This window comes from Bombus vosnesenskii, unplaced genomic scaffold (assembly GCF_011952255.1).
Source record: "Bombus vosnesenskii isolate JDL3184/JDL3185 unplaced genomic scaffold, Bvos_JDL3184-5_v1.1 scf7180000013267, whole genome shotgun sequence".
Classification (NCBI taxonomy): domain Eukaryota; kingdom Metazoa; phylum Arthropoda; class Insecta; order Hymenoptera; family Apidae; genus Bombus; species Bombus vosnesenskii.
Window position 1 is genome coordinate 541,223 of NW_022882927.1, and position 21,713 is coordinate 562,935.

At 41.0% G+C, this 21,713-nt stretch overlaps 1 protein-coding gene across 4 annotated transcripts in view; it reads left to right on the forward strand.

Moving 5' to 3' along the window:
• LOC117230806 (CUGBP Elav-like family member 4) overlaps positions 1–21,713 on the forward strand; it is a 535,916-nt gene that overhangs the window by 149,119 nt on the left and 365,084 nt on the right. For 2 of the 4 annotated variants that reach the window (XM_033488625.1, XM_033488620.1), the window contains exon 3: positions 7,793–7,938. The exons of the other annotated variants lie outside the window; for them this stretch is intronic. The gene's annotated coding sequence lies outside the window, so the exon portion shown is untranslated. The remainder of the gene's footprint in view (positions 1–7,792; positions 7,939–21,713) is intronic. 4 annotated transcript variants of the gene reach the window in all.

Sequence of the window (21,713 nt, forward strand, 5' to 3'; positions counted from 1 at the left end):
TATAAAATATCGAGACTCGAGCTAAAAAGAGAGGTATAACGTTGGCATCGAACGATCCATGCAAGAGCACGTTTTCACGATCAAACTCGTTATCTTAAGGGTAAGACGTGGAATTACTTAAGAGGCGATAGGCGTTTGACAGTAAAGTCTGGCCGCGAACGCGTCTACGGTGCACGGAGAAAAGGACTCAAATCGTTTTACGAGGGTAGTTTTAAAACAAGTTTACGAGAGTACCGCGGAATTTCGAAATAAATTTACATCAGTTTTACTACCCCTAATATACATAACTACCAGTGTTTGGCACTGATACTCACGCGTACACTCCAATCACTGTTAGTGTGACCACGACTACCGGTCGCTAGACAGTCTGGAATCGAGTTTCTAGGAAAGAAAAGGATGCCACGCTTTAGAATCTCTTTACGACCAATACGGTGAACTCGTGTACCGTTTATTTCACGGAAAAAAGAAACGAAGAAACGATCGCGAAAAGCGCGAAAAGAATTTATTCGCACGTAATGCCGGGGAAGTGCTAACCGGTAAACGATCGCATGTTGTTGCATAAAAATTTCATCGCAAGCAATTAGAGAATTCACCGAGGTATGGTCCACTTTCTTGCAAAGGAATGTTTTCAAATTAAATGAAAAAGAACACGCAAGAGGTGCATAGCCAGGCGCTAAACGTATCGCACGTCGGGAATGAAATTTTAAACTTTAATCGCGAAATTAACCGCGTATTTCATAGTCACAGCTTTTCCGTCGGCCACGGTAAATTACTTTGTTTTTCTCTGAATTCTCCGCTACTTCTTGCGTTTCGAACGAACAAGCCACACATATCGCACCGAAGAAAAGTCAAGCTGAGAAGCGGTGGGGCCATTCACGCCCGAGCACAGGCACGAAGCACGGGCACTCGCGTTCTTTCACGCAGCCGTTGAGCGAACGAACATACGAACGAACGAACTCGCGTGGTATCCGCTTGTAATTCGAAGGAACGTTGGGTTTCTGCGGCGACGGAACGTCGGGAGAATTTCGGGCATCTCTGGTGTCTTTATTAAGGGAGCTCATCTATAATTCACCGAGCGGCCTAGACGGCTTGACAGTGCTGGACTCACCGTTCGCATAAACACACGGCATCCCGTGCAGAAGCCCATGCATGCCAGTGTGTGGCACGCATTGCGGTTGTCAGCTCTAGTCAACGTGTAATTTACTATCCTGTCTCCGTTCGATGCAGATGCGCCCGTTGCTCGGAACCTGGACCACCAAATACTGTCTACTAGGCTGGACGTTGCGTCGGCGCTAACGGCTACGAGGACGCGAACATTGCTTCTGCACTGCTGTTGCCGTATTGCCGTTGTTACCGTCGCTAGTTACGATCCAAGTGGACGATACGGCTAGCCCAGGCACCACTGACCACTCAGAACCAGGTCACCGCAAGATCCCCATAAACCAACTGCTACATCCTGCTCACTATTTCGTCATTAACTCAAACCGAAGTTTGCTCCTCCGACTATCGTCGCAGTTGCTACCCGATTGCAAACAATTTCAACGTCGGTATCGTTACATCTTCATTTACCCTCCAGTCCTCTTTATAGTTTTCATACGAGCAACGATGTAACGAGATCGTAAATTAAATTATCGATCCTCTTAAGGTTTAAGTCCGTATAGAACTATAAAAATTACATTTTTAATTACAATTTTTAATAAAAAATATATTATATGATATATACAGTTAGTTATTTCTGTATTAAATATTTTTTTCGGTCAATTTTTCCAGGGATTTTCAGTCTTTATGTACCCCAATTATTATGCCAGTTCCTTTGCCTCAGCATCCGAAGCATGATTACTTCGACTATTAACTGATTTTACGGCCTTGCCACATCATGCTTGGTGTAGTAGATACGCGAAGATAGTATTATGGAGGCAATGGACTAGAAAGTAAAACCGATAAAGTCTACTGACCGGAATGTTCGACGTAACATACCGTGTTAGGGAAAGTCGTCGTATTACGTAATTATACTAAGTAAGAATGTTTAGTTCTCTTATTCAACGGCGATCACAAAAGAGGAAATATACGCTATAATAAGAGTACCTTTTATAATATAAAATATATTAAACGAGGTTATCAATGTTTCTTGCTTACGTTTAAATATATCGAGTGAAAGTTCGAAATAGATATTTATATAAAATTGTGCGCTAATAAGACCTAATAGTTTAGCAATTTAGTTCGGTAAATGAAAAGATGTTTAAAATATTCGTGACTTCGAGTTCATAAAAAGCAACAGTTCGAGTAAACGTTTAACGTATACGAAACAGATTCACCTTAAACCTTTGCAATTTCCCGATTTATCGCTGCAAAGTGAAAATATACGTAAATCGCGAGAGACAATGCTAACCGTTCCTTGAGCGCGACATAGAGACATCTCTGGGCACTGGGCACGCTCTCGGCTTATATGCCAGTGCTTCGCGTTGTTTGCCTATCTACCTTCCTATCCATCTGTTTCACCCTTACCACCTCGTTTCATCTGTTTTTCTCTTTTCTTCCACGAGTAGTATGCAGCGTTCGGTTGAAATGTCGTTTGCTTTGCAAACTGGTCCCTTACATTCGTAACCGTTCGTTATCGTTAGTTCCGCTTGGCGAGGCGCGTTCACAGCGTAAACACGTACGTAGGTATATAAGCGTACTCTCTCTTTTGAGAGAAAGAGAGGAAGAGCGAGGGCGAGAGCGAGAGAGAGAGAGAGAGAAAAGCTGACAGGGAGTACGAACGAGGTTTGAGAGCGCATTTCGGAGGAAGGTGTGGTCGTTTCGACTTCTCCCATTCGTTACCTTTGCTGCGAGCGCACCGGCGTGCAAGCGCGCCGAGTCATGTTTACGAGCGCAAATAACGGTGCAGCCGCAACTTTTTGTTGCCGTTTCCTTTCCACCTTTTTTCCACAACGTTCCCCGCCACACACGTACAGTACCGATGATATCACGGTTTGGTAATCGTAAGTACATGTATATCTATCTTGAAACGTTGGCGCGTTAACGCGGGCGTGCATATAGACAACTTGTTCATTTACGCACTGTCGTTACATAATGCCCACTGACGTTTTAACTTTTGTTTGCGTAGATCGAGTGAGATTTACTTGAGTTTATTTTGACATATGATTTTGGGAGCATCGGCTTCCTTGTTTCGTTTAAACAGTAAGTTCGTGGAATATGTAATGTGTGTTGTAGTTACCTGAAAGAAAACACGTTAATTGAAATGGTTAACAAATAACGTACATGCACTTTACATAACATCTCCTATTACTACGTACGACTTATTACGATAATGTAACAGGTTCCTGGCTATTCGTTGCAACATCGGTACGAACTATTCGTATCTCGTGCTTCATAAATGTCGTTGCAGACTGTAACGAAAGTTTTTGTATAGTTTAACTTGTATAACGAGTATCTACGATTTTTTAAGTTCTTAAAAGGAGTAAAATTCTTATTATCGTAACACGTAACAAAACCAGAATTTATCGAAGGTACATTTTCCACGTTATCGTTTACTTTCCATGAAAATATATAAACTTTACAAGTTAAATTCTTACGTTCGAGTTACTTTATCGCTTGTCGATCAATTTAAACGATACAGCTCTACTTTCGATAATTCATTCAGTCAGCAAATTCACCGTTTCTTTCCGGATATCGACGAAGCTTACAACAAAGAATCCGAATTAATATCTGAATGTACAAACAGGATTAGGAAAAGATTTGTAATAAAACTGGGCTGAGGTGAATCCTTAAGCTACGGTGGGGTGTTTGGCAATTTTCGTATATCGATATATCGTGAAAGGAACGATTGGTGGTGGATAGACGTAATGAATAGCTCGGATGGAAATATATCAGGTCAGATGCAGGTTCCAGTGGAAGATAGTCGTTGGATGCAGCAGCAATGGCGGCGTGGGGTAGGTATGGGTGCAATCAGCGCGATGATAACCAGTATTACCGCGTCAGCCCAACCCATCTCGCAGATCTTGGTGGCGTAATTCCCCGGGGTTCTATTTGTGAGGAGGGCAAACGGCTAGTATGACACGTATACTAGGGATGATGTATTCCGCGTTATTTATTTCGAACAACACCGATCGGTACGCCAACAAAATAGAAATCAGGCCGTGATCCCTGAATATTCACACGCCTTTGGTTTTTGAGTTGGGTGCTGCGACCATCAATCGTGGAAACGATGTGGTGTGATTAATTTTGCTGAACCTCACGGTTGGTGAAATGCGCCGCGTCGCTCAATTCCTGTCGATCACAGAATACGTCCCTTGTCAATCGCTACTTCATTGAATATGTTTAATAGCCGACAGTCATTGCCAATTGATTATGCGGTTCAATTTGACGAATTTGTCTCTGAAATCTTTGTTACTGGTATTCGCCAAATCTATGAATATTAATGTTGTAGAGAAATAGCGCTTAATTAACTCAGTTATACCGTATATCGTGAATTATTTATGTCATCTTTCCATAAATTTATAATACTAATCTCGAAATTTTAATCCGGTCAAAACGGTATAGCAGTGTTTAAAGTGGCACACGGTCATTCGATCGAATCGGCCTTTCTAAATGGCGTGTTTGATATTTCAAAACTGTCATTAGTTATATTTATTGATATACTACGTTTAGGGATACTTACGAATTGGCAAATTATTAAGATCTTTACAACGAGAACCCATATAAATTCGATTTTATAATAGAACAATCACGCCAATTATTTGTTATTGAGTTAAATACCATTTCGTCGGTTGAGAGACCGATCTTTTTTATGATTTAATCGGTTGAGAATCATCTTCGTATCGGCTTTGAAAGGAAGAATCTTTCTGCTACGAGCGCGTATAAAGTTCCTATTGCACTGTATATTTCATTCGCTTTCACGAAACTTCCGAAAAATATCATTCCCTTCTGGAAGACAGACCTTCAGGTGACCATTTCCTTTGCGACGATAGCGTCGCGTTAAATTTGAAGTACGATATATGTAGAACGAGGAACAAGTAACCGTAGAAAAACGCAACAGTTACGAACTTCTCGAGTGAACGGTTTCAGGTTGCGTACAGTTCGTAACGTCGTAACGTTTGTCTTTCTCTCACCCGGTTCCATGATCTTTCAATCTTCGTTCACCAGTTTGTGCCTTCTCTCGCTTTGAACATAATATTTCCGCTTATTCGTTTCTACGCATTCGCAGAGTTGGCTGGTGTATACGTAAGTCCATTTTCCTCGTTTCTCTCTCTCTTTCTCTCTCCTTCTCTCTCTGTCTGTCTGTCTTTCTCTCTCTCTCTCTCTCTCTCTCTCAAGTAATACGAGCCCCTCCCTCTACCATACTCGCAGCATGCATCCTATTTATTTCCGTGCGAATACCAAGAGACAGAAATAATGATTTTAATAATACTGGAAACGTGGCGTGAGCGTGAGGATTTTCCTCGATTACATCAGAACCATTGTTTCAAAAAGGAACCCGTTCAACATATGAGAACCATTAAATAAAATTTCGCCGCGTCTGCCTGTGCACGCCAGAATAAAAAGCGTTTCGTCCATCGGGACGATCCATTTCCATTTCAACCTTCCAATACTAAATGCATTTTATTCTCCATTGGAATTTCAGTGATTTGTTTCACCCAAAAGTATTCGAGCAGCATATTTAATTATTCGCTCGAACTGCTTGTAATACCATTTTCAATGTGTTTCTCATTTTTTTACATCGATAATATTCATTTCCCATGGCAGGTAAATTGTTGATCCGTTAGTAATTCGATCTTTATTAAAATACCGACCGGTATCATTGAAATGAAAAAATGTATTCCGTCTACGAATTTCATCGTTCCATCGAACTATTTCCGATACGTCTTTTTTTCCTTTTTTTCGGTGTGTACCGATATCACTGAAACATTTTATATATTTTATCGTCGTTGTTTGCGTGTTTAACAATTATTCCCTTTTATATAAATAGATTCCTTGAACCGTTTTCTCTGCTATTTGTCGTATGGTTACTTTTGATGAAAGTTTAGGGAATTGTATAGCTTCTCGTAAACTGAAGGCTTTTAGGGTTAAGCAAACTTCGCGTTTTCCACTTACCGTGGCAGGGCATATGGCGAAATTCCCACGAGTTACTCTTTTACGTCACATGCCTCGTTTCTTTCTTGCCATTTCTCTAGTTGCTTATTTAACGGAATAATACTTTTCCACGTCGCACGTTTTTCACCAGTCCATGATACCTACCACAATCGCCACTCGTCGTAAACACGAACATTTTTTCATTAAAAATTCAATTCGATGCCTTGCGTCTAATGAAAATCTTGTAATTACCTTAATCGCGACACGTCGAGTGTCCAGCCGTTTCTTTCCCATGTTCGGATCCCTTCGTCTTGAAGAGTCTCTTTTAAAACCAGTTAGATCGGCAGTTTTTATTAATCGTGAGAGGAAGAAAGAGACAGAGAGGATAGAGAGAGAGGGAGAGGGAGAGAGAGAGAGTTGCATCTATGAAAACTTGCAACGGTGCTGCCCTGTTTCCGGATACGGAGATGATGTCTCGGACCGAAGGGTATAAGAGCAACGAGAGGGTGGGGGAGTTGGGTTTGAGGTGGGAGAGGAAGTTGCTGGACCATGTCGACTGCTTCCCAAGCCAGCCGAAGTGGACCTATCGACTCGAAACGAGTGTGCTCGACGTTAAAATCCCGGTCGCTGCTCCCGTTTCTCAGCCTCTCCCCCTCTACTACTCTGCCTCTTTCCACCGTCATCGTTCTCTTGCTTTTCATCCCCCGTCCGTAGCCGACCACCACCCTTTGCTACCCCTCTATCTGTCTTTCTCTCTAGTCCGTTCATTCGTCCGTGCGTTTGTATTGAACGTAAACGATGCAATGGGTAGACACGGTCCAGCAAATCCGAAATCCCCTTTTCCTCGATATAAAGCTTTACCCCTTTTTTCGACTTCGTCCTTCCGTTGAGCGCGACTTCGCGCCAATACTTTCTGCGAGCAAACCAGGCGGCACAAGTATCGAGTCACCGGTGAAATCGACTTGCTGTATTTCAAGGATCCGATGAACACTCGGAAATCGAACGTTCCAACTTAACTAAACGTCGATATTGTTACATAATAATGTTTCGATCGTTCGATGGCTATTACGATTGCGTATCAGCTATTATCAATTATCAGTTTCGTTTGATAATTATCTCGTGTTCTATGTAATTAATGGTGTGATTGAAAAAAAAAAAAAAAGAAAAAGAAGAAAAAAAGGAACACGAGAAATTGTTTCGCCGATCATTTTGAATTTACGGCTATAAAAGTGTAATGTTTCACAGCTCTCATCGGTGAAAACGTCATTTTCAAGCCAGCCAGATCGATGATCACGCCAGAAATGGAATAAACCATGAAATAAAGTCATCGTTGAAAGACTATGGTTCATTTCATTCTGTTTCGTCGAGCTACTGTCGAAGACTTTTATGCAATTCGAGAACGTTCGTCTCAAGTTTTTATGAAACGTATGCTCCCCGGTGCAACATCGGTAAATTGCTAACAACAACCGTCATTACGCGTCATGCGAAGTACTCGTGATTAATTAACGAAAACTTTTCATTGCCGAACTGAAGTACTGAAACCAAGAAAAACGAGAAAAAAGACTATAACCGTTTTTAATAATTTGTATTGCGTTAAAAGATTCGAGATATAATGACACGTATATTTATATTTATAATGACTTTAGATAATGGTTTCGACAAGATAGTCGATAGGGATGGTGTAATTCCGCACGGAAGTGACAATATTATTCTGTTTCAGGGTGTGACGGGCGACCGGCTGGCCGGGGGCGCCGCACACCTCCTCCATCTCTTCTTCTTCTTGCCACGACCACAACACACAATGTAACAACAACTACCACTACTAGAGTCGTCCGCGTGAACCACGTTCTCAATGTACTCGATGTGGTACGTCACCATACCCCTACTCGGTGTCTCTGAAAATATGTCATCCTTATTAAGTTTTAACGTGTTTCACTTTTACGTTGTCGTTGCCTCACAGTTAGTGTTCCTCAATGTTTTAATCAGAAATTCGTGTCATGAGCCCGCAAAAGATAATAGTATCCATCACTGTTGATGAACGCACGTGTGGCGAAGAAAGTGCGCTGCGAACATCGAGCTCGAACGCTAAATTAAATATCAAGCTCGGTAAAACGTTGTTGCGCGGTTTTTTTTATTTCTCCGAGAAGGTTTCGTAGCTCGGTCATAATTACCGTATTCTTCCATTACCTGGCACCTACCTACATATCTGGTACAAAAGCAAATTTTCGTTGCGGTATATTCATTCCCCTTAATTAAATTGTGTCGTTGAATTTCAGTTTTCATGCGAATTGCACTTTAATTAAATCTGTTCATCGAACAATTTTACAGTCCAACTATTTTTTTAAAAGAATCACTTTTGGTCATAGTGCATATGTTATCCTCGTTGGTTTCTTTCTTTTTTTCTTTTTTAATATTTGACAAACGATTTATCATTTCCCGTTTCGCGATATGATTTGCGAGATAAATTTACACGTGGAGGCAGTGGCACTCTTCGCGCACACGTACGTATTTACACATCCATCAACATTATATATACATTCTATATTCTATATATATATATATGTGTGTGTGTGTGTGCGTGTGTGTGTGCGTGTGCGTGCGTGCGCGCACATGTACATACACATATACACATATGTATACGTACATATTCGCTGAGTTCCGTTACAATGTGACTTGTGGTTGGTTTAGTTTCGTTGGTTTATCGGTGTTCGATGTTGGCTGCTATTGTTGGTTGTTAGGTGTTTAGTGGTCACTCTGTGTTGGTGCTCACCCTATCGGCTCCTTCCTTGTACCCGCAACCCTGACAACCTGCACTCCCTTCCTCCGACAACTCGAATCCCAAACTTGATGTTAGAAGTTACAATGTCAAGCTTGTCTCCTGCCACGAGCAATCTTATTGGACGACGGAAAGATCCGCAACACTATTAACGTATATATCAAACTGACGGTAAGGTTTTTATTCGATAGTCTGTTCTTATTCCAGACAGCATGCTGTTTTTACGTATGACAGAAAAGAGAAGTAAGCAAGTGTCGCATGATGAATATCACTGATTAATTAAGAAAAATGATGAAATATATTATATGTCGATGTTCACTAACAGCTGTATATCTAGGATCGATGACGCGTTGAAATACGAATTCTTGCCGAAAATTGCAAATTGCAAGTTGCAATTTAGCGGCACTTGATGTTAAATGACTTTGTAATGAGTTTGAAGTATGTAAAGCGTTTTCAACGCGATCTTCCTCCCTTGTGAAGAAGTTCGTTATCGATCAAATATATTATTATATATTAAATATATTTTTGTACAATTTTCTTCTTATTCCAAGTCGTATCGTCTAGCTGAGGAAAAGATTTGCTTCATTCAATGAGCCAGCGTTTATTGTATAACGTTAGGAATTTGTGAAAACTGCCGCATACGAATCTGTAGAAAATTGATAGCAACGAACGGAAAGGCACGTTTCGCTTCGTTGTGGAATTTAAATATTTTTGAAGAATGGATACGAAACCCAATAATTTTTATGCAGCGCGCGTAAAGGTCTCCCTTACGGAATACCATTTCTAGACCAGGAGTAGATGTGCGTTACTAGAAAACGGCCGACATTTGATTAGAGAATGGTTCCTCTTTGACTCGCTTCATAGGTGTACCATTAGTTTGCATCCCATCTAATCAGACTCGAATTTGTTTCGATAATTTTTAGGGGACACGTAATGCAACGGAAACATCTTTTAATTGCGAAACGGTGAGAAACATTCTTACTATTCGAAGCGACGTTAATTATCGAGTGAAATCAATGACTCGATGTATGTACATGCGTGAACGGGCGCAATTTATTCCTGGTTATTTACGCGATAAATATTGATACTAGAATTTTTTTAATCGACCTCGCTAATTAAGTTTCAGAGGGTGCGATAGCTTGTTATCACGGTTTTAATGGGTTTGGAAAACGATCGCTGTTTACGATCCGGTAAAGAGGGAATCTGTGGTCGAAGTGCTTGAATTCTTAATAAGAACCGACCGGAAAAACGAAAAATGCTGCCGTTTACTATGCTATGGGTAAAACAATTACACGAGTAGATAATAAAGAAGTACTTTTAATTGAAAGAACTTTTTGCGGTATTTCGTATTATTAAAATTTACATATTTGTACGTTATGCCGATGCAAAAATAATTGTACGCACGACCGATAATCGAGGCAAAGAAATTGGAATAATCGAAATCGATAATCAATAGCGAAATAATGAAACCAAAAGTTATTCCGAAATTATATTCGTATTGGCAATGAAAATGGTAAGAACGATTATAATATTTATATCGGTATAAATACTATGTGGAATTCTTTAATGGAAACCATATCCGACATATGCGTCCTGCCCTATATCACTTACGTGCATTTAAGTCTAATCGTGTAAGACCATAGTCTGGATCTGCGTTCCAATTCCATTTGAAACGACGAGTGACATTTTATTCTATTGAATTGCGTCGGGATGTGGAAACGGTAGAGAGAAAAAGAGGACGTCATGCTGCTCAAGACCGTTCTGACTACGATGTATGTGAGAAAGAAAGTATAGACCGAAGGAACATTTATTTGCTGGCAGGAATCCTCCGCAGTTTTTCAGCCAGACCGTGTGGAGTTTTGCAAAAGGCAATTCGATTTCAAGCACATTCGGACAATATTAAAAGGTAATTGGATTTCGACCTGGCTAGTTGTTGCCAGCGTGCACGCCTCGATCCCGGTGTAGCAATGGGAATGGAGAAGAGGGACGGTAAATGCCGTAAGGGGTGTCGAATCGGTAGAAAGAGGAAGATAACAAAAGTAGGGAGCTTGTACGCGTGTTCGCAAACCAGAATAATGGATAGTCGTTAAATTTAATTGGCACATAATTATCGGGAGTCCTGGCACCAAGCAGATCGTTGCACGCCACATATCGTTGTGATCCCCTTGCCTTCGCTTCGATATCGAGGAAACTCGATTACGCTCGAACGTTATGTGTTGTCCATCTATATTTTGCGTGGCAGAAAATTCCCTGAATCACGGTTTTTTGAAATTAAGTCTAACAACGATAGATTCGGATAACTTTACCCCGTCGATCGAAGATTAACTTTTAATCTTTTACAATTCTACGACTATTTGTAATTTAGCGAAGGCAAAGTCGAATTAACGACATAACAAAATTCAAGATCGCTCGATATTCCGGTTGTAGCAAAGTAAATTCACCAACGGGGTAACGCTTGATCTCGCTTTCGCGTAAACGTCTTGCGAGAAAACGTCGGGGTTCCGTTGGCGAGAAAGAATCTGAATAATACAACGATCACGTGAAGCAACAAGACCGAGGGAAAAGGCATCAAGGGAGACGAAGTTGGGACGAAAGGAGGATCGTGGAAACGTGGATAAAAATCTATGAATGTCTCGAGTCTCGAGGGAAGTTCTCCATAAGCGTAAAAATACCTAGTACGAAACTCGAGAAGAAGGACGGAGAGGACGCACGATCTTAAAACGCTTAAATACGCTTAAATCGGTTGGTGAATTAATTTACTAATCACTTAGGGTAGTCGCGTTTAGATAGGGTTATCGACGATACCGGATAAGCGTTTGTAGTGGGCACGAGCTACAGAGCTTCTCCGTTCGTACCTATCGTATCGTATCGTATGTAACTAGGATATCGGCGCGTACCAATAAATAAGCCGACCGATACCATCTTTCATTTCGATAATTATTATTTGGTACAGTGTTAATTAATTAAACAGGGAGAAGCAGGATGGTCGGGTAACCGCTGCCGGTAGTATGTAGCACTCGGAATAGAGTGCTCGAATAGACAGGGTACGCGTACTGTACACGAGCATGATCGCACCAGGTGATAACTCCTCGGGCTCTCCGGCTAATTACCGGATGAAAGAGCTATCTGGCGACTGTCGTCAAAGCCCTGGTGAAACCTAGTAAATGCACCTGCCGCGCCATTGTGATATTTTAACGCGGCCGCGGTTTATACAGCTTCGCCCGGTTTTCCGTGTATCTAATTTTCATTCGGCATTTTCAGTTCCTGTGAACGAGTACGCGCACCGACGTGATTACGAATAGGCTGCTCGTTTTAATGGCATTGCCAAATATGCAGTCTCGGAAACGGGCCTGCCGAACTTCCTGAAAAATGGAACGTTGTTCTACGTCATTCTCGTTATTATCGCGCCTATGTTTATACGGTTGCTTCGAGACGGATACTTCATTCGCCAGCCAGCGATTGATAAAAGAGGTTCGAACGGTCGAGATTCTTACGCTCGAATTAAAAGAATCGTACACGTAAAAAACGGTGATCCTGTCTTCGCTTCTGGATATTATTTTTCATAATCAGTTTGCGGAATTTGTTCGCGGTAAAAGAATCGAGAATATGGTTTCCGCTCGAATAAATGGACGATGGAGAATTTACCGTGGTACGGTCTTTCATATAATAAAATGTTCAAATTATCTTTCGAATCTACAAGGAACTTTCGTTCCGGGCGAAGCGTACGTGACATCGGCGAGTAGTAAATGTCAGGATCACGAAAGTCCAAGCAATTCGGACTAGAGCCAACGGAGAGGAACCGGTATAATTTATTAATTTAATGCGTGCCTTTTTGGGTCAGAATGGTATCTAGGTGAGAGGACGTTGGCATTTTTCCCAAGCGACAGGGAAAAATAATTTTCTTTTTCTCCCTGTCGTGTTTCTCTGGATGTATGATCCCTAAACGGCCTGTAGAGAGTAACCAGTCGCAAACAAATAAATAACAACGTAATCACGAACACCCGCTGACTAAGATTCATGGTGCGAAATATTCAACCATTAAGCCGCCCAGCCTGTTACTTCGACCAACAATTAGTAATTGATGGTGGTATATTCCGTCCTTGAATTAATACAGTAGGAAAGATTACCGGTTAATAATACACGCCTGCGGTTTCATATGTCTTTATACTATTTAAACAATTTTTATTCTACCTAACAAATTCTTATAATTTAAGAATGTATTTTGATCGAAAGTGTTAATTAAGTATGAAATACTTGACTTTGAATATATAGGTCAACAGGGAAGCTGAAAGAAATTTAATTATGGTACCGTGACGATTTCTTCGATATCGTTCTAAAAATCTTGAAGTAACTTCAAATGATTCGTCGTGGCACTCTAAGTCGATGGAAATACTAGTTTCTCGACTTCGAATTTTCTGATTCAAATAACCTTGATAATAAAGTGTCCTTGTTGCGGATCAAAAATTCAATAACCAGTAAAAGTATTCGTGAGATATGTTCAACGAGTAACGAGAATAGCATGCGAAAGAACGAAAGGAGATATGAAGAACGTTGGAGAAACGGAAAGAAAAGGGAGAGAAAATGATGGCGTCACAGAAGAAATACGTGGAGAAAGAAAAGAGAGGAGGAAATGAGAAGGTCGAATGGCGAAACACACGGTTGTACTCAAGTAGCGCTTCTATTCAATTTAGCTGCTGCATGCCACGGATCCTCGCTCTCTCGCGTATATTTGCCGGGATTTGATTTACGCATAAAATATTCACCTTGCCCAAGATTTCGTTAGAGTTTGAAAGTTCGGAAACGCGCAGCCGCCGCCAACTGCTACTGCTACTGTTACTACCACCGCCGTTGCTACCGCTGCGCTGCTGCAATGCAAACAGCCAAAGAAAGGGACCAAGTAAAAGTAACTGGAGAAACGAAAGTGTACACCAAGATTCAAGAGGATGGTATGGAAACGAAGGGAAAGATCGTGAAAGAGAAAGAGGAACAGAGAGAAAGAGAGAAGTTCGCGAATGGTTGAACAATAGAAGAGCATGGTGACTTTTACGAAGGATTCTGTGCGAGTCTTGAGGTATCTACAGTAGAAAACTTTTCGGAGGTGAAAAAGGAACGAAAACAAAGAAATAGGAACGAACGCGAAGCTGCAGAAATTTCGTGACCTCCGTGATAACTTTTTCCCTTTCTTTCTAGTCCCTTTTCCTTCTGACTGCGCCTACACGTTCTCCATTTCTTTCTATTACGGAGGTGATAGACGGAATGATCACTGAATCGAATGAATCAGAGAGAAGCACGAGGCTGAACATTTTACAATCGATATCCGCGATGAGCATGAACTCACACCAGTCACCTAAAGTTCGAGATGCGCTTGATAACAACTTACTACCCTACTTCTCCTTCTTCCAAATATTACTTGCGCGAGTATCTTTCACAGAAATATAGTATTTATGAAATCGCACAATTGTCGTTACGCTTTCAATATTAACGCTTTCGTTTAATACCTTTTGATCTGTCATAACTTTATTTCAATTGTTGTCCTATGTTGCGTTGAATCGAATTAACCTTTAGTACTCATAAAATAAAATTATAAGGACAGCTGTATTTAAGCTTCCTGTGCGCATAATTGCATAGGATGAAAGCTGAATTGCGAAGTGAAGCAAATAGTAATGGCTTGATGATAGTTGTCGGTACTCTGTAAGAGAATATTATATACACACTATGGTATAATATGGTATATATTACATTATGGTATAAGAAAAATGAAACTATTGGGAGGAACCATAAAGTTTACTATTCTTGAATTATTCGATAAACTTCCGGGAGATTTCCATTTTACCATACTTCGTTAGCATATTGGAAATTTTATTCGTCGATTACTAATAAGATTGTTACTTTATAAATTCACCGTGTTTATAATGCAATAATATATCTGTTCGATCGTTCGCGGAGAGACGCGATCGCGGAGAAGGCGCGTCAACAGCAGTTGTATTTCGGTTAGGATAATAGAGGTGGTTGAATTAGTATAACACTGAGTTTAACAGGTTGTGATATATGCTTTGTTCTAACAACTTGTTTCACGGATTATATAAATGTTCGGTGAGACTCGCGGGGTAAGGTTACGACGTCGAATTGTAATGTCGTGTTTGTAATTGAAAATACTTGTTTGTATCGCATGTTAGGAAATATACATTTAGTACGGCCAAGATATATTTGCAACAGTTCGCACAAAGCAAAACTTCAGCTATAGCGAGGCGCTCGAGCGAAGTGCGACTTTGAATAGGAAATGGAATAAGAAGCAATTCCAGGATAAATTTTAGGAAATATGATTCTTATAGATCGGTATCTCGCGTTAAGCATTGTGCGTGGACTTTCTACTTGTGCTTATATCTGTACTTTCACCGTTGCGTTGCGTGGAAGTTTCGGAAGCTCGGAGAATTTATCCACATCGGTACTTCTTCTGTCCGAAAACTTACTCTGGGATGGCAGGATATGGGGGGCAGAGGGGACGCATACACGTGACCATGGCAATATGTTCGATGGCAGGACCGTTAGCTCGCCCTATTGGTTCCGAAGGACCCAAGCTCGAGCTGCTCTCTATTCCATTTATTCCGTATACATAATACATCGTTTTGCGAGCAACCAGGCCCCATTTGGATTCCTGTCGAGCATGTAGGTATTCTTATTTCTACGCTCGATTTAACGGGCTGTGATGGAAACAGCATTTCTGCTGACCTACCTAATCTTATCTATCAGTTCCCATTGTTGGTCTTGTTCATCAATCTTTATGTTCATTTGTATTGTATTGGAGCTGCATTCCCACGTTTTAGTGCTTATACGTATGATAATTAAATCGGGAAAACGCCTGATAATGCTGTAACAAAGATCAATGAAATTACGTCCATCGATCGTATAGTGCGATTTATGTCTGTAAAATGGGTGCATTAGGAACACACGCAATACCTTTGCATTATATTAAGGAGGAACCTAATTAGCAAAAAATATAAAGAACTTAATCAGATAAACGTCGGACTGTCGCAATTTATTACGATGAAACGGTAACTAGTGTTGGAAATAATGTTGGCGCTCGATCCAGTCAGGCAAGTGTTACTCGTAATCATTCTCACGTTCTTTCATAATAATTTAGTCAATATTACTCACAATTAGTGTTCAACTTTATTACAAAAACTGGATTTATGGCTGTAAAACGCGTTAAACGCACAGATAGAAAGAAGATTGGGAACGCAGTTACGACGACTTCGATATACTACGCCTGTCACATTAAGAACACGTGCAAATAGAACAAAGTGTCTTTACTTTTTCCTCGAACTTTTTCATACTTCTTAAATTGTTCTCAAGTAGAACGAAAATAAAAACTGTCTTCCTAAACGAAATATCTAAACTTTTCTTGAACGTTGCAAACTATTTACTCCAGAAAACCTCGACTTTGATAATTTTGACTTTAGATACCTGTAGCGGCACACGAGCTAGAGGATAATTCGAATCGTGTTGTTGTTTTGCCTCGGAGTATCAACATCGTTAGGATATACATAATGTAATAGTAAACAAACTCCGCGAAAAACAATATCGCTGCTACGTGCAATCGTCAATGTCGAATTTAAACTTTCCGGTACTCCCCTGACCAGTATAAATAAACGAACGCGATCGTAAGACGACCAGTTCTGTCAGTTTCAGTCTTGAACAATTTTATTAGCGATGAATACGCAGTCTTTAGCGAATCAGTTAGTATCGAGCGTTCTTATCGAACATTCTTTTAACGACCAGTCATCGAGCAATCTACGGTCGACTGAATTATATTTGTAATATTTTAAAATATATTTGACGGTTTTAGAAACAAGTAATCTAGTCATTTAAACATCAACTGAACCAACCATCCTCCACATACTTATTAAAACTTTAAAAGCTGAACGTTCAAAATTTATCGAGTCCTTAAAAAATGGAAGCTTCGAATTATGTTCGAAGCGTTTCAAAGCTCGTATGAAAGCTCGTTGTCAAGCCGCATTGTTGATATAGAATTGTTTCTTCCTTTGTATTCGCACAATGCGTTTATAAAAAAATTTGATGTATCGAGCCGTGAATGAGTCTTGCATTCTGATGGTGTTTCTATAAAATACGTACGACTCCGAGCGCGCAACGTCAATAGCTGTCGACGACTAATTTACGACTTTTGGACAATATCTGTTGAACGAGATATACCTGATAACATTCTCTCAAAAGAGGAAGGTAACTGATCGAGCGAAAGAATTTTCAAGTTTAAAAGCGTGCGAGTTATGTATCGTGGGAAAGTTAGCTGGCACCTTTTGACCGAGAGGAAACGAACGAGCGCGTCTTTTTCCATTTCAAAAGCTGCTTCTCCTCGAACGATCGCGAACCATCGCTTCTGACAGACGTAATACGCGTTTGAATCGGTCTCGCATGAATATGAATGGAATTGCAAGGGCTGGAAAGGGGACTCGGGGCGAAAGAGGGTTTAACTCGATGAAATCCATGGTTCTACCTGGCAGTGCACAGTGAGCCAGCCGTCTCTCACACAGGTGCTCTATCGAGTACGTGTCCCGATAATGTGCGGCCCCGAAATATAATCCTCGTCACGGTGGCGCGCGACGAAAGCTTCGGTTTCGATGCGGCGAAAATCGCGCATAGCTTACCTAACCTGCTATTTCATGCTACAGGAACCAGCTTTGATCGCCATATAGGCAGGACATAGGCGGATCCCGGTGAATGGCTTGCCGACGCCGGCATATCGCGGATGCAACGCGTAATTACTTTATACGTTTATGGCGACGGCCCTTTCGTCGGGCCCCTTTTGTCGAGCGCACCGTGTGATTTATCGAGGTAACCCCGCTGCTACCAGCAGCCACCCTGGGAATTTCTAAAGCCCGCGCGGATCTCCACGCCAACGCTATCGTTTACCACCGACGAATTTGTAACCGATCCTTGTAATCCCACGTTTAACAGGTACAATCCTTCTTCATCGTTCATAGGGTTTGTCGATGAATAGCAAAAAAAAAAAAAAAAAAAAAATTGGCTGGTTCATCTTCGAAAATTATAAATGGCATAAGTATCTTTGATGGAATAAAGTTTTCTAGAATTTTTGAACGTTTCTGTATTGGTAGGAAATAGCTTTTAGGTGTTCAGATCATATATCACAGCAATCGTGCTTCCGAGCTGTCTAACTATTAATGGATGCGTGAGGCGACTGACGAAAGGAAAAGAGAAGAGAAGAGAAGAGAAGTATTCCTAGCGGAAAGGTGTCATGTGACGTGCAGAATAATCGATAAGCATTGTCTGATCGGAAATCTGGCGTGGCTCGGCACCCAGGGACCAGAATCCATACCCGTGGTGATTCGTGCCACTACTATGGTATTAATATTTGACACACATCATTCGGTTTTACTGCCGGTATAAATGCGTCGGATAGGGTTGTGCGTGCATCGTGAATCACCGGAAATGCGATTCGCCCGGGAATCGATAGATGCTGGATACGTAAGCGGTCAAGAGTACTAGCATCGTGAATACGTATGCATCATTTTCGTCACTCGAAAACCGATTTTGAACGATCGCTGTCCGAAGCATATATACGATCATTCGTGATAGTTCACTGACACGTAATGGTTACTGCATGTAGAAGAGTCGACGCTTTGATAAATACTCTGTATTCGATCCGAAACAATTTTATTTGACAATAATCTCTTCCAGTTAGACTGCCTAGTCCCCTTTTTAGGATTACAGATTATTTTTCGGTTTTTTGTATTTCTTACGTAGTTGTTATTATATTTTCCTTTCGTTATAGTAACGATAGGAATAATTCGCTCTTATCTCGCATGCGCGCTAGAACATCCCGTTTAATTAAGAAGCATTTCTTTGAATACAGAATATTCTGGAAAATTAAGTAGCGGAATTTACCGCAGGCAACGGTGTTCGATTCAAGAAAATAATTAATTCTCTTTGTTACTGGCGTGTCTATCGGGAATCACCAAGCACGTGGTTATGACAGCTGGTCTTCAACGGAATTCTCCAGTTTTGTACCTCGAAAGTTCCTTTACCGATTTCATCATCGCTGCACTATAATTTTGCAATCTTTGTCTCTCTTCCACTTCTCCAACTTAGGGATATCTGAAGTAGTACTTGCAGTTAGATCGATGCTAAATTATGTCGCCAAGCCTGCTCTTCGTTCATAATTATGATAGCTCCTTTGCAAATTACTCGGCTGAATAAACGATAAAACTCTATCGTTATTAATGAGCGCCTGCGTTTTTTGTCTCTGCTTATTTTTCGATATCATCGCCGGAAAAAGAGTAGAAAACGTTCGTTCGGTAATTATACCAGATGGGGCAGCAGACACTTTTGCCAACGGTAATCGACAAAATTTCCTGCGCTTGAAACGTCCTTCTACTCCGAATAATTGCAGGCGATTCAATGGGATAATATTATTTTGTGAATTTAATTGAACGCTTCCTTCGCAGTTCTTTATTCCCGTTCAAATGGTAACGTATACTCGTGTGTGAATTAAATTTACTTTTCAAACGAACGACAAAAATGTTGATTATTACGTATTCTTTTTTTGGAGGAGGATCTTTTGGAGCGAAACGTTATAAGAAGGAAAGGCAGTGGCTTTCTTCGTCGCTTTGAAGAGTAACGGAGAAAGAAAGGGTGGTACATATTTCGAGTTCTTTCAACGACCGATGTCCTTTTCGCTCTTTTCGCTGAATCTTGAATAGCCTTAGGAGCAGATTACCCTATTACCAGATGGAAGTAAATTTCTAGTTTTATCTCTACCAGTATCGAGATGGTTGAACTTGCTTCGATCTTTCGACAACCAAGGGTCAGAAGCGTACCGTCGCTCTTGCCTTTGAAGTAACAATCTACTTCACGTAATAATGCTACATAATTCTCGACGATTAAAGGTTAAGAGAGTAGGCTTGTTCTTAACACAACGCTTTTGTTTCACTTTGTGCGGTTCGATTTACCATGTCGGCATTGAATATCGTTACAACTGCGAGTCTTATACTCTTTTAGGTTGAGTAGTATGCGCGGAAAAATGGAATACATTATTTCGCCTATGGGAACGTTATCAAGTAAGGCATAATTGAAACACTCGCTAGAAAATAAATACTATATTCGGCGAAATAAAAAGCCTGATAAGACTATCTGTATCTGTAATTTTTTCTTCGGTGGACAACTCCTTCTAGAAGGGATGACTCGTGTTAGGTTGGGGTTAGGTTTGAGCCAGAGATGTGAAATAGGTTGCGTAGAGATGAGGTCTAGATAGAAGAGACAGCGTTTACATGCGAGAGAGAAAGAGAGAGAGAAAGAGGGAGAGGGTGCGAGCAGGACGTTGAAGAGGGAATTTCGGAGGACGCAAAGAGGTGGATGGGTACGGACTGGCCATGTAAAGCGGAATGAATCTCGTAGCCGCACGTGGCTTGGCCGCGATCCACGCTATCCAAACCACTCCTCGCGTTGTGCAAGCTTTTTATGTCGAGAATTTAAATTAGATACAACCACTCTCCATCCACAACCACTAAAACTCGCGCCGCGCCTACCGAATCACCTTGCAGATACTCCTTTATTTCACGGCACTTTACTCCACCCCGCTGTTTCACTAGTCTTAGCATTTAAAGATGACTGCCTGTTAGGTGTTGAAAATAACTTGCCGAATGTTTTGTAACAATTATTAATCACCATCGTGCTTATTATCACCGATTAATATTGTAACGTACTATAATGTTATTTGTTGTAAAGATTAATTACAACAACAATACGAAATACTTAACATGTTGCGTATTTTTCGATATGTAACGTTTTAACGTTAAATGAGTCAATGATATAAGAGATATAAGAACTGGTATTCCTATTATTTATTTAGATTTATTTAGATTCTTTATTTAGATCAGCCGTGAGCTTAAATGTCAATAAGTGACGCTCAGAGAAAACTAACCTGCTGTCGTTTCGATTTGATCGATACCGGTCGAATCCAATACCGGTGCAAAACATCGAAGGTGCCTACCGAGAGGTGCAGGTTGTTGGCTAGAGGCGTGTCAAAATGTGATTGCGGCAACATTGCGTCACCGCCACTGGTCCCGGGGTATCTTTGGAGGCTCGTCGTTGGAGAGGACGAAGTAGGATTCTCCTCCTTTCGAAAGCGTCGTTAGGGGCCTCTGGCACGTGGCCAATCACATCGACTAGCTACTGTGTATGTTTCATCCGGCACAGTGTCTAGCTCTCTGCTCTCTCTCTCTCTCTCTCGCTCGCTCTCGCTCGCTCTCTCACTCACTCTGCACGTGGATTTCTACTCTTGGTTCTAGGCTGCTCTGATATAGGCTGGTCTGCTCTCCGGCACGACGTATACACGACGAGAGAGGAATCGGCTAAAGGGATTCTCGTTTCTTGTTTGCACCTATCACCCACCACCCATCTACGGAGTGTCTTCTTCCCTTACAAACATCGATATGACCAATATATCGGAATATAGCCAAGACATTGTGTGTACAGTCCGTTCGAGCATCCGTGACCGTTCCGATTTTCCACTTTCCCCACGAAGGAAATTACTTCGCGATCGAGTCTGTACTTTATCTCGGTTTTCGGACCGAACTACCGACTAAATAATAGCTTTAGCAATACCACGTTGCAGCCCATTCCGTACGCGAGATCTATTAACTCCGTACGGTGTATCGAGATTAACGTAATCGTGTTTGTAGTGAATCGATAAACATCTACTACTGGATAAATTGGACACGAGTGTATCGTTCGAGAAAACGATAAGGAATTACATAAGTGTTGTTTTTGATTATAGTAAATTTTCGGTATCTACGAGTAGTCAGTCAGTTTTTGTATCCTTCGTTTCATT